This window comes from Ambystoma mexicanum, chromosome 7p, assembly GCF_040938575.1.
Source record: "Ambystoma mexicanum isolate Mex_15411 chromosome 7p, UKY_AmexF1_1, whole genome shotgun sequence".
Taxonomy (NCBI): Eukaryota; Metazoa; Chordata; class Amphibia; order Caudata; family Ambystomatidae; genus Ambystoma; species Ambystoma mexicanum.
Genome location: NC_090939.1, coordinates 210,085,486 through 210,098,740, shown reverse-complemented (window position 1 = coordinate 210,098,740; position 13,255 = coordinate 210,085,486). Strand labels below are relative to the sequence as shown.

The following is a 13,255-nucleotide window of genomic DNA, read 5'->3' as shown; positions in this document are numbered from 1 at the left end:
ATCCTGCCAATTCTGATGGTACTCCTTTGTGATCACATCCGCTGCGGACCTGCGGATTTCTGGACCCCCTTGCCTTCCAGGAACTACGCTGTGCCCCTTTGCTTTCACTGGGACTGAGTGAGCTCATCCATGCCGCGGGCTGCTGTGGGGGAGGGGCGCCAGAGTCCTCCTCGCCGGCCCGGGCCTGCCGGCCCCCAGGGCCACCCTGCGCTCAATCGACTTGCAGCATCACCCTCCCAGAGATCCCCACGCATCCTACTGGAGTATTTAGTATTTAGTATTTATTTTATTTCTATAGCGCACCAGGCCCAGGGGCAACCGGGTGCATCGCTTAGATACAACATGATGAAAGCAGATCATGGCATTAATTACAATGTTTACAGGTGAGTTACAAAATTTACAAGCAGAATAATAACAATAAGAAGACAAACAGAATGTATATACAAGGGTACGTCAAAAGTACAAGTTAAGCTGTGAACCAGTGTTAGATGTCTTGGGAGGACAGCCAGACTTTGGTAAGGTGTTTGAATCTCAGAAAGGAGGGTTCTGCCCTCAGCTCATTAGGGAGTGAGTTCCATAATTTAGCTGCCATGATGGGGAAGCTGGTTCCACCTGATCTTTGGAGATTGAATCGTGGGATGACGAGGCAGTTGGCTTGGGCCAATCTGCGAGGTCTGGTAGAGCTGTGGAGGGCAAATCTGTTTGCCAAATAACAGGGAGCTTGGTTGTGAAGGCATTTATGGGTAAGAGCCAGAGATTTCAAGGAAATTCGGTGAGGGATAGAGAGCCAGTGAAGGTTACGTCTAGTATCAGCTACGTGTTGGCGCCTAGGAATGTTGAGGGCCACTCTGATCGCATTGTTTTGGACAATTTGTAACTTGTTTAAGTTACAGCGATTAGTGCCTAGGTAAAGGTTGTTGCAGTAATCAACCTTAGAAAGTACAAGGGTTCTAGCCAAGGTCACACAATTAGCTGTAGAGAGGAATGGGCGACAGGCAGTAATAAGCTTACAAGTATAAGCCGCTGCTGATGAGACTGAGTTGGTTTGTCTAGTCAAGGATAAGGTCGAGTCAATGTAAATCCCTAAGGTTTTTGTGTCCTTAGCAGTTGGAATAGTATTCCCATCGATGGTGAAGGACTTAAAGGCAGGGTCAAGTTTAGCAAGTTTTTGTGGTGAACCAAGAATGAGGAGCTCTGTCTTTTCATCATTTAGACAGAGTCCGTGTTAAGCCATCCATGCTTGGATGACCTGGTAGATGGCATTGATGGCGAGGGAGTCAGTAGTGTAGTCACCTGTGATAGGGATTAGTATCTGGGTGTCGTCAGCGTAATTGGTATACGTGACACCCAGATGGTCCAAAATATCAAAAAGGGGTTTAGTGAACACGCTATACAACGTGGGTGAGACACAGGACCCTTGAGGCACGCCACAAGAGACAGGAGCGGGTGGGGCAGCTGCTAGTGGAGAGAACACGCGCATTGATCTATTGTCTAGGAAGGAACTGATCCAGGTTGAAGCTTTGTCTGAGAAGTGTGCAGCTGATTTGAGGTGGTGACAAAGAATTTTGTGATTGACAAGATCAAAGGCCGCCGAGAGGTCCAGGAGAAGTAACGGCGCAAGTTTGCCTTTGTCTTTTATATCTTCGATCTGCGTTTTTAAATCGATAAGGGCAGTTTCAGTGCCATGGCGTGGCCGAAACCCTGATTGCCTAAGTTCCAGAAGTTTGTTTGATTCAAGGTATTCTTGAATTTGAAGATACGCAGCCCGGTCGAGGATTTTTAGTAGAAATGGGACAGTAGTGATAGGCCTGTAATTTGTAGGTATGCTGGGATCCAAGGTAGGTTTTTTCAGAAGAGGGATGACCCACGCATCCTTTAGGTTGTCAGGTACAATCCCAGAGATAAAGGAGGAGTTGATAAGCGTAGTGATGAATGGTGCTAGGTCATGAGCTGCTTCCTTAATAATGGGCGCAGGACAGAGGTCACCTTGACAGTTGGAAGGTTTAAGGCTAGCGATGATCTTTTCCACTTCAGAAATGAAGAGTGGAGAGAAGCTAAACGGAGTCAGAGAGTCTGGTATGGAGTGGTTTATGGTAGGTATAAGGTTCGGTTGAGGGTTGGATTGAGCCTGCGACCGCTCCCTCCTGCGGGCTGCTGTGGCGCCTGGACACCGGACTCTCGCGCTGTGGGGTTATGTCACTTGCCTGTTATCCTCCGCCGCCCCCCTCCTACAGAACATCAGTCGTACCCACGATAAGGTAGGGGGTTCCAGGGGGAGGTGCTATCTCGCATCACCCGGTCCTGCAATCCGGGCCGCCATTAACCTCACCCGCGCCTGGGATTGTACTGCAACCTGATCTCCCTGACTTGTGTCCGCTGGCGCCACTCACTGGATTGGTACTCCCCCCCCCTGAGATCCGTGGGGTCGCACACGGTGGCCTGCCTGCGCGGTGCGACGCTGTCACTTCTGGAGGCCTCAATTCACCCCCTCTGCGTCCTGACACTTGTTGTGGTACCGGAGCCCCGCTGTGCTGCATCATACTTATGTGTAAAACCTGCTCCACACCCCAGCTTGATGGTAATGCTTGGCGGCCATCCCTGAGTTCCATTACTGCAGGCATAGACTCTGTTCCTACTAGCAAGACTCCACCAGCTGCCGGCCGACTGCACCTGCTGTGGGTGTGGGTTCACCGGGACCCCGTGGCCACGTGGGACAGACATCGGCCCCCTTGGGCTGCCCCTGCACTCCCTCTGGCGGCGATTTTCACCTGGACAATACTAGCGATCCCCGCCTGGAGGCAACCCCTCTACTTTAGACACCGGGCCAACTCTACTCATAGCTTACCACAGAGCTGCATTACCTATGCTTTCTGCTTCACTGGACCTCGCCCCAGGTGCCCCCACTGCCATCGTCTCTAGTGGGGTTGCCCCCCTTGTTCTTCTCTGATTATGCTGCTCCTGAAGACATCGGACCCACAGCGTTGCGATAACACACGTACCCTACCGACACCGGCAGAAACATTGGAGCACTGGAGTGCCGGGGGTCGCTACACAGACACTGTTTCAGCCGAGCCTCATCATCACTCTCCTGGCTTCCCCCCACTCGAGCGGGCATCATCTTAAAATCAGCTCCCCTGGATCGCTGGCGCCCTCTAAGGTCTTCGGTACCCTACACTCACCGGCATTATGACAAAGGGGGCCGGGGCTGGAAAGAAGCAGGGCTCGCTAAACATGTTTGCCAAGACATCGTCCAGACCGCCGCTTGAGCCCCCTGAGGGCTCTCCCACCGTCCCAGCACCCTCGACCTCCGATGACTCGCAGAAGATGCTGGAGTACATGTGTGAAGGATTTACCACGCTGCATCCTAAATTGGACGACATGAACGGCACCATTGCTTCCATAAAGGCCCATATCGAAAGAACTGACAGCCGAGTCGCTGAGGTCGAAACTAGGGTCGGTGCAGCTGAAGATGATCTTGGTGTTCTCCGGGCTACAGTCTCCGCACTCACCAACCGAGTCTCAGCCGTGGAGAAGAAGAACGACGACCTTGAGTCCCGCTCTAGACGGAATAACCTTCGTATTGTTGGCGTCCCCGAGGACAACATCAAAGAGCCCATGGAGGACTATGTAGAACGTATCCTTTTAACACTCCTGGATACACCGAAACTCTCCGCACAGTTTGCTGTTGAAAGGGCACACCGATCTCTTGCTGCCAAACCTAGACCGGCGGCGCCTCCTTGTCCCATCATAGCCAGGATCCCGAACTTTCGGGACCGAGTTGCCCTCCTACGTGCGGCTAGGACCAAGGGGGAACTACGTCTGGGCTCGGTGAGGATACATCTCTACCCTGATTTCTCTGTCGCTGTACAACAGGAGCGCAGAACCTTCATGGATGTGAAAAAAAGACTGCGTGATTTGGGAGTCAAATACTCCATGCTCTTCCCGGTGAAGTTAAGGATCGAACACTTGAATCAAACACATTTCTTGACTATCCCGGAGGAGGCATTGAAATTCATTGATGAACATTTTCCAAGGTTGATCCTTACACTTCAATGGAAGTGTTCTGGTTACTAGTTTGTTTTGTTGCTCCATTGATCCTCAGCAATGTGGCCTTATACTTTGCACAGACTCATGGCTCTTAGAGCGGTTTGACACCGAGACGCAGTCCCAGTTGGGAAGCTATCATACAGCCATCCCCAGACCCCCCAACCCCGGTGAATGGTCACTGTGATCCTGGATAGCCCTTAGCCACCCCGGGCCGATATCATGCTCTTGTATTGGTGCTCTGGGGTTCACGGTTAAAGGTCCTTGTTCAGCTGCCCTCTTTATTCTGGACCGGCGCTCCATGTGTCCTCCGGTTGTACTGAACACTTTGGTTAAATGTTGCTGTATTGTACAACCTCCTTACACTCTCTCCAGTCCGGCATGCCATCACCAGGCTAGCTAACAGCCCCCCAGGCGCAGATGCCGAGTAAATTGTTGTTGTTATGGGTTTGTTGGGGTTTCGTCTCTCTAATTGGGGGAGGGATGTGGGTGGGGAGTGGAGTGGGGAATGTTATGTTTAAAAAACTCTTGACAACCACCGGTGATGCCACATCCGCTACAGTAGCACATCACAAACACATTGGCAGGGATTCACTTACACCCAGATTGACCGTTTTCCTTTTGCTTGGTAATTCAGACGTTCATGAGCTGGAATGTCCGCGGCCTGGGCAACTACAAAAAGATGCGGCAGATACAACTGCATGCGGAACACCATGGAGTAAAAATGTTATGCCTACAAGAAACCCATGCTCGTTCTGAACAATGTGAACGATTTGCCAAACAATGGGGTCCCCAAAGGTATTACACTAACTATTCCACGCAGAGCCGCAGCACGCTCACTTTAATTCACAGAAGCCTGAAATTTGTGTAACCATTCCAGTGTTGACCCCCTGGCTAGATATGTATTGACCATCGGCACACTAGAACACCAGGAGGTAGCCATCCTGAACATTTATGGTCCGAATGTTGACGACCCCGACTTCTATCTACACCTAGTCTCGGTCCTGGAAAGCTACCCCCTAATCCAGATCATATGGGGCGGCGATTTTAATACAATATTAGATGTCACCCTAGACAGGTCGGGCTCTCGACCTCGCCAACTCTCCAAAGCAGCCTATACCATACTCACCGCGCTCCCCCGTTTGGCATTAATAGACGCATGGCGGCTAATGTATCCCGACTCCCGTACATATTCATTTTATTCCTCACCCCATGATTCCCATTCTCGAATAGACCGGTGGCTCATAACCGATATACTAGTTAGATCCATATCTCACCAGGCTATCCTTCCCAGAACGTTATCAGACCACTCGCCAGTACTTATCTCGCTGAACTGGGGCCCGGATGCCAAAAGGACGAGACAATGGAGGTTGGGTCCCCATGCTCTTCTGGATCAGGTTTTCGCTACCGAACTTGAATCCTCCATGGAAGAGTTCTTTGAGGTCAACGCAGACTCTGTGACAACACAAGCCACACTCTGGGAATCCTTTAAAACATATACAAGAGGTATCGCCATGTCCAAGGGATGTGGCATCCTAAAGGGAATCTGTGCAGACATCTCCATTACTGAATCAACCCTAGCTAATCTCGAGACCCAATATGCTGAAGACCCCTCCCCAAACACCCTGTCAGCATTAGGCTCGGAACTAGACAAGTTTCGCTGCCTGACGGAACGAGAGGTCAAATTCCTTGATTCTCCCCATTCGGTGCTTAAATATGGGGAGGGAGAGCGCCCTGGCCGTATGCTGGCAAGACTGCTCCGGCGTGAGCTTGGTGCCCCCAACATCCCATCTATATCAAGATCTGATGGCTCATTGGCCACTTCCCCTCAGGACATCAATTCTGAGTTTCTATCGTTCTACACCTCCCTGTACTCGGAGGTCGTTGGCCCCCCTACTCCAGACATCGACTCCTACTTAGATAACCTCCCTCTCAGTCCCATCCGAAGAGGCTGGCTGCTCTCTGGAACACCCCATTACCACTGATGAGCTCACTGATGCCATTGAGTCGTTGGCGTCGGGTAAAGCCCCCGGCCCGGATGGGCTCCCCATGGAGTTTTATAAGCAATACAAGTCACTCCAGGTCCCGCACCTCCTGGCCCTGTGGGAGCAGTCATGTGAAAGGGGTATACTTACTCCTTCCCTTCGTGAGGCATTAATAACAGTCCTCCTCAAACCCGGCAAGCCCCCTACCCAGTGTGGCTCATACCGCCCCCTCTCATTGATTAACAGTGATATTAAAATATACGCTAAACTTCTGGCCAACCGCTTAGCCCCGATCATGCCCCACATTATCCACCCTGACCAGGCAGGATTTGTCCCGGGTAGATCCACATCCCTAAATTTAAGGAGGCTCTTTAACGTGATTAGCAGGGTCAACCCCACTACACAGGCGGTAGTGGCCACACTGTATATGCAGAATGCATTTGACTCAGTGTCTTGGAAATACCTCTGGCGGGTTCTTGAGAAATGCGGGTTCGGCCTCAACTTCCGCGCCTGGGTTAAGCTGCTCTACACAGCCCCCTCAGCTAGAGTTTGCACGGAGGATAGTTGCTCCACTCCTTTCCAGATATCCAGAGGGAGGTGGCAGGGATGCCCTTTCTCCCCACTAATCTTTGCCATCGCCATTGAGCCCTTTGGCGACATGATTCGCAAGTCCCACTCTCACTGGGGTTTACGCACAGCGGGTCAATCCGATATAATTTCCCTCTACGCAGATGACGCTCTTCTGTACATCCGCCCTTCTAATACCAACCTTGCCCCTATCCTTGAGTACGTCGTCCGATTTGGCGATATCTCTCGATTGCAGGTTAACTGTTCCAAATCTGTGTTATTCCCGCTGACGAATTCCACACGACCCCCATTGGACCTGGGAGGATTCACCTGGTCTCAATCTAGCATCACTTACCTAGGAGTGGTGGTCTCCCGACACACGTCACAGCTGCGCGAGGACAATTACCAGAGTTATCTGAAGAACCTGGACACGAAAACCTCCAGCTGGACTAGGCTCCCCATTTCGCTTGCAGGCTCGATTGGAATACTTAAAATGGTGGTATTACCTCAACTTCTTTATCGTTTTACCAATCTGCCCATATGGCCAGGGGATGCGTTCCTCAAATCTCTACATCAAATCTGTAACACCTTCCTCTGGCACTCGGGCAAAGTCCACCTCAAACTCTCTACGCTGACCACCCCTAAGGAATTAGGTGGGTTTAACGCCAAAGATTTCACTAGATACCGGGTGGTAGCTCAATCCCAATTTGCATCTCATTGGTTCAATACCACTGACCCCCCCCCACATGTTCGATTGGAGAAACTGACAGTTTCTGACCGGGTGATTGGCTCCCTTATCCTTAAACCCTTACATACCGACCCCGACTCTGCAGACCCCGTAGCTAGTACATCCTTAGCGTTAGCCAAGCTCTGGGCTATGGTTGATTCATGTCACCCATTTCATGGGCACCTGCCGTTATGGAATTTCCTCCCTAATGTCCCATCCGTTCCACAATCCATCATTAACCGCTGGTCAGATGCTGGCTTCCTGATGCTCTGTGATATATACACACAGGACAACTTCATAGAGTGGACTGAACTCCCCCCTTCCCTCAGGCGTCGACCCACAGCGTGGCTACAATACTCCTCCCTCCGAAGGAACCTCAAATCGAGCTATCCGGACTTCCCCATAGTACCTCCTGATGAACCCATAGTTGCGGCACTTTGCTCCTACTCCTCCTTCAGGGGCAAGGTGTCAAGGCTTTATTCCCAATTGCAGATTAGGGCGGCCCCACCCTTTACTGGGTTGAGGCGCAGCTGGGAGGAGGACCTGGAGGTTGAGATCACTGACGAGAGATGGTCCCGAATGTGCGCTCGCACCCATGATGTGTCTTACAACTCGAAATATAAGCTAATACAATTCAAGGTACTGCAGAGGTATCATCATACACCTAAGAGACTACATCGTATGTTCGGCGAATCCCCTCCCTACTTCCCCAGGTGCGGCTCGGATCAGGCAACCTACATCCATATGCTCTGGCACTGCCCGTACCTGACCCAATTCTGGTCTGACATCTGCTCCACGTTATCAGATATATTAGAGCATACCATTACCCCCACCCCACTGCATTGTCTCTTCCATGACTTCCCCCAGTAGGGACGTGACTCGAAGAAACTGGCGGGGCTCTGTTTGTTGCTGGCGGTCCGCTGTGTATTGTTAAGTTGGCTCCGTCCCAAGGCACTCACATACGCACAGTGGCTTAGAACAATTACATGGGCACACGACACGGAAGAAGCCTGGTGTGCAATCCAGCAGCCACACACCAGGCCAAGAGACATCTGGCGAAGGTTTCGTGATTACATGTCTGCCATGGCTTCTCCTTCAAACTCTGTTCACTCTTCTCCAGGCTGCTCCCCATAATGTGATCACTGTGTGATCTTGGTCTCCTTATCTCGAATGCCAATGCTTTATGTGCTATCTGAATCTCCTGCTTGCTTACATCAAATGTTCAGGGTATACTGGTAATGTTGTATGTGTATTGTTATCGCTGCTGGAGTCATCTGGCTCCCTGTGTTTTTCCGTGAGTTGTCAAGACAAATAAAAAAAGGTTTAAAAAAAAAAGAAACAATAATTCAGATATTACTAAAACACCACAAAAACGTAGGGAAACAAAACAAAATCAGTAATTCAAATTTTACTTTAAACAGCACAAATGACAATAAAATCAGTCACCCTCACACGGATCTTAGAATTTAAGCATACGAGTAACTCAAGAACAAAAGACCTGTATGTTAAATGCATTTCAATAAAGAAAGCACATTAACTGTTCAAGCTCAATTCCTAAGCTATCTAATTGATTTACGACAAACCAACTTTAGTACCCAATTATTTGTTAAATATATAAATATATATTGCAATTAGTACCCTTTTTCTAATCTCTTAGTTACATGCTTAGAAGATAACCTTAAATATTGGGTATACCACACTTCTGCCGAATGCAACTTTATTGTTTGTCGATTTCTTTTACCACTTCTTTCATCTCAAAATTACAGATGGTAAGTATGTGTATGCGGTATAGAGGGAGTGTGGCTGGAGGTGTAAGGGGACATGGGGCCTCCCCCTGAATTTTGCAGTAAAAAAAGTGGTACATTGGGAAACAAAAAAAATCTGCAAAGTTGCAATTGCCAAAATTATATTGGTAAACCTTCATAGATCCACTGGGCTAATATTCACGTATATCGTTTCAGGAGGTTTAGTTAAAAAATCAACATTCGATTAGCGATTGTGCTACTTGTTGGCACTTTCCTTTTCACCGTTTTCAGCAACTGGTTATAACGCAATGTTAGTGAGTTGTAAATATATTGTGAAATAATTAGACGTCTTCTAAATGCAGATTACTTTTCCTGACCTTTTCTGATTGGTCAATTGGAACATACACAATAATATAGCATCAAGCCCCCAGAATGGGACATGATTGGCTGGTAATGGCTAGTAACCTGAGCTTTTCGCTCTAGCTCCCAGGCAGGCTCAGTGCCATGACCAGCCAAATGTTCTCCCCTTATAGGAGCTTAAAACTATTAGCACACCAACGCTCCCTCAGTGGTGCTAATGTTGTTTTTTTTTTTTAAAAAAAAAAGGAAATTGGGGCCCTGCCAGCAGTGCAGGCCGTACTCTATTTTCTTTTTAAAACAAGGTGGCCTCTACAAAATGAAGGAAAGGGCATAAGTCCTTCTTCTATGTTGCTTGCAGCCAATCCATCAGGCAGGAGTGGTGGTGAGGATCGAAGTGGCTTGTGGCAGGTAAGTAAGGAAATGGGTCTGATTGGCTTGGTGGACAGACACTGGGCACGGGAGGGGGCACAGATATGAGGAAGAAGTGAGGCAGGAGGATGAAAAGGAAGTTGGCTTATACCATGTGTGCAATCCGCGTTTCTAGCCTTCTGATCTCACGGTTGATCATTTCTTCTTTGACATTGATTTACAAACGTTCTTTCCTGAATTGCCTGTTCCAATCGTGCACAGAAGGGAATAAAACGTCTTTATTGTCTCAGTGGCAGTATTCACAAAAGTGGTAATGCCAGTGGAAATGCATTTTGCAGAAGTTTCAGATGTATCTCAAAGCACATTCCTGCTTCCTGAAGGGTTATGCCTTGATATAGTCCTATCTCTGCAATTGATTCCCTCGTGTCACCAATGGAGTAACTTTGCTGAAAATGTTGGGGGACATGACAACTGAAGGCCACTGTCCTGCTGTCATTTCATTTTCTTGTGTGGTCAGTGTGATAGTCAGTCGTAATGTCAGCTAGTATGTTATATTTGTCTGAGTCCCTCTTAGTGTATGTTTCTGAGGTCAGTTAGATGCCACTGTCCCGCTTTGGCATTTCTCATGCCTGTGGGAATTAATCTCCGGACCAGACGCTGAATCCCCCATTCTTCGTGCCGCTTCTTTGTTTCACTCGCCACCTCCTGGATTCCCAGCCCAAGCTGAAAGTCTTCTCAACAGTTCGCCCACACTACTTGCTCATTGAAGCACCGGATCACTCCATCGCTTTCAGATTTTCCATCTTTTAACTCCCGCTTCAATGAAGGGAGTTTCTCGGAGCCAATCAGTTTCCTCCAAGCACTACACTGCTTCTTCTGGTTCAGCCTAGTAATCTTCATTGGGTAGTCCTCTTTCCATCTCAGTCTTTGACATTCTGTTTGCTAAACACTTGAGTATAGGCGCATTATAAGTACCATATCATATCATATCATAGGATATTGAAGGATACGGTCCACAGGCTTTACAGGTTGTTGAAGGGGATTATCACAGCATGCCATCAAGGCAAGAGGAATGGAGGGGATACCCCCAAAATTGGAAGGGGTATACCATATTCAACCTGCCTACCCCCATGTGGTCCACCCTCAAATAGCCACCCTCATGGTCAGGATTCGGTAGTGGCTGCCGATCCCTGGCCACATGGGGAAAGGCTATCTCCGGGAGAGGAGTGATGACATCATCAGATTCATCACAACCCCTAAAGGTTTGGACACTTGATTCTCTCGAGAGCCCCTTCTCTGCACATGTCTGAGTGGCTTGACATGTTGTTCCTAGTAATAGGGTTGGATGGGCAACCCTCTGGTCAGCCTCATAAGAGTCGTGTGTGTCAACTCCTATAGCAGGCAGTCACCTGCCCAACAGTACATGAGCATCATGATTGGACCCGTATTTGTTACCCATCTTTACTGCAGGTGGAGCTTTGACCAAAAGGGATTACTGGAAAGTTTAGAAGGCATGGCAAACCCTTCCCCAGAGACACCAATAATGCATATGAACTAGTTAAGAGCATAAGCATTAAGCACATTATGTGCAAGCATTCCAAAACATGGGATACCAGGTTCATCCATCGGGTGCTATTCTAGAATATGACCCCAGTGGCATCTTTGCCTTCCTCCCTGTGTCTGTGTGCCTGAGAGCCAGGATCACTAACATGTACAGTTTTCCTTCTTGGTTTCTTTTCCACCCTGCTTACATATAAAGGGAAACATGGGTCTATATAATTAAGCAATATGACCCGAGCGGCGGGGGCATTACTGACTTAGGTAATGCCCCGGGGCCCATAGTAATAAAGAGTCGGTAATGCCCCCGCCGCGGGGGTCATATTGCTTTTAGTACCCCGGCCCGCAATATTTGCATGACCGGGGCACTAAAAGCATTGTTTCTATCCCGAAACGTGTGAGGACATTTTTTTTTTAAAGACTAAGAAAATGGCCGCTGGGAAAGGGAAAACGGAGTCCATTTTCCCTTTCTATGGCGGCCATCGGGAGCGGACGCGCTCGAAACAGAAGTGTTCCCAGCGTTTCCATTCGCGAAAGACAACAGAGAAGAAGGTAAGTGGGGTTGCGAGGAAGGAAGGAAAAAAAAACAAAAAAAAAACGTACCTGCGTCCCTGGCGAGGGACGATGGCAGTCTCCAGCCGTGAGGAGGCCCCGCTCCGAGCCTCCATGCGGCTGCAGGCTGCCATCATCCCCCACTGGGGACAAAGGAGGCAGAAGGTTAGTGGGGTGGGGAAGGCAGGGAGGAGGGAGGAAAGGGAAACCTTTTTTTAAAAAAGCCTTACCTGAGTCCCAAGCGGGGGGCGAAGGCAGCCTCTCTGCCGTGGGGATGCTCGGAGCGGGGATGGCCCCACTTCCAGCCTCCTCATTGGCTGAGGGGCTGCCATGCCCTCCCCCCGCTAGGTACAATGGCCGTGGAATCCCGACCGAAGCATTCCCGGCCGGGCAATGTCTCCGCGAGGGCCAATCAGAATGGTTGTTTCATTCTGATTGCGCCCTCACCAGGTACTAATACTTCATATTCTTGTGCCACTCACAAAATACTCTTAATATACAGAATTATGCAGCACGGTGAAACATGATATGACAGTATTTCTTTCTTTCTTTCCTTATTTCTTTCTTTCTTTTTTTCTTTCTTTCTTTCTTTCTTTCTTTCTTTCTTTCTTTCTTTCTTTCTTTCTTTCTTTCTTTTTTCTTTCTTTCTTGCTTTCTTTTTTCTTTCTTTCTTGCTTTCTTTCTTCATTTGTGTAACAAGCACAAGCCCTCAGGCATGAGGGCGCTGGGGCGAACCGAGTTACAAGAGGCGGCACAATAGGTAGTAAACAAAGGTACAGTTTTACATACAGTCCGAGAAGTAAATACGTTACAGCCATAGGAGTACATGCACGAGGCTATAGAAATCAGGATGCGGTCAGATGCATAAAACAAGGAGGGTTAATTGAAGAGCCACATTTTGAGGGTTTTGCGGAAAGCCCAGTAGGAGTCTTCTGATCTGAGTTTGAGTGGGAGGGAGATCTATTGCTTCGCTGCTATGACTGGGAAGCTTGAGCCACAGGCTTTGACACGTTTGAATGTCAGTGGAACTAGTCTTTGTGTGTATGGTGTTCTAACGGTCCTGGTTGAGTGTGATTTGTAGAATCTTTGGAAAAGGTAGGGCGGTGCCAACTTGGAAATGCATCTATGTGTGATGGTTAGGGTCTTGAAGAGAATTTTTTCAAGGATAGGGAGCCTGTGTCCCGCCTTGTGGGCTGCTGATATGTGTTCAGTTCTGGGGAGGTTGAAGGCAGCTAGTAGGGCATTATTTTGGATAGTTTGCAGTTTTCTTTAGATTATGGGCTGAAGTGCCGGCAAATAGAGCCCCAATAAAAAAATGGTGAATAGTCTGACTTGTAATGAAATGTAAT

General features: G+C 48.8%; 1 protein-coding gene across 2 annotated transcripts in view; it reads right to left on the bottom strand.

The window, feature by feature from the left end:
• ERG (ETS transcription factor ERG) overlaps nucleotides 1-13,255 on the bottom strand; it is a 1,195,114-nt gene that overhangs the window by 981,626 nt on the left and 200,233 nt on the right. The window lies entirely within an intron of this gene.